Source organism: Lucilia cuprina, chromosome X, assembly GCF_022045245.1.
Source record: "Lucilia cuprina isolate Lc7/37 chromosome X, ASM2204524v1, whole genome shotgun sequence".
Classification (NCBI taxonomy): domain Eukaryota; kingdom Metazoa; phylum Arthropoda; class Insecta; order Diptera; family Calliphoridae; genus Lucilia; species Lucilia cuprina.
The window spans coordinates 10333651-10334675 of NC_060949.1; positions in this window are offsets into that span (position 1 = coordinate 10333651).

Sequence of the window (1025 nt, forward strand, 5' to 3'; positions counted from 1 at the left end):
AAGGAAGATTGTTGCAATTATTTGCTGTTGTTTCATTAATTATAAATTTTAAGAAAAACTCTGCTTTTAATTGCAACAACTTTACTTTTCTGTCATGTCCCCTAAGGTTATTTAAGGGTCCATGGCAAGTTTCATAATGCCTTTTCAAAAAAAATTGTGCCTCACCGTCCATGTTTTCTATAAAAAAGAAATCATTTTCCCAATTTATATCAAATATTTTGCTAGGTGTAATAAAAGAGAAAAAATCATAAGCGTAAAAAAATCCGCAACGTGATCTTGCTTCTACAAAAGCTGAACAGCAACCAGGGCTGCCAGATAAATTTGTAGAAATATCGGCAATTCTTTCCCAAAAAATCGGCATTTATCGTCACTTACGTTTTAAAAATCGGCAATAAAGCGACAATTGAAAGAAAAACTATTTTGTACTCAAGAAACATAACACAAATAATAAAAAAATCACAATATTTTTTACATAAAAGAACTCTTTGTAAGCGTACACCGAAACTTTGGTTTACTGGAATAAAATCTATTAGAATTTGTATCACTTTTGCAGAAAAATGTAAATCTATAATTATTTGTGGATTATACTATACATTTACCCTGTAAAAAATTTTCAAATTTTGGTTATGAGTGATGTAGTTATTTCAGACATCACTTGACAGTGAGTGATCGTTATCAACAATATTAATTAATTTTTACAATAGGATTTGTAACCAATTGTCTAGAGCGTGTGTCTAATATGGAATTAGTTAATGGTTCTAATCCTAGTCAATATTAGAAGTTTTTTGAAAAAATATTGTTTTTTAAATTTTTGTTAAAACCATTTCAAATTGCACGATCAAATAGAATAATAAACACAGAAAATTACTGCAAAGCCGATTTTAAATCCAGGAAAGTGGGGTTATCACATTTGTTATTGGTTATCGTCGAACAAAATCGGATAGGTAAAGATTTTGCTGAGTACATTTTTATAATGGGAAATTTTCTCCAGATTTTTTAACTTTTCCACAAAAATGTGTAAATTT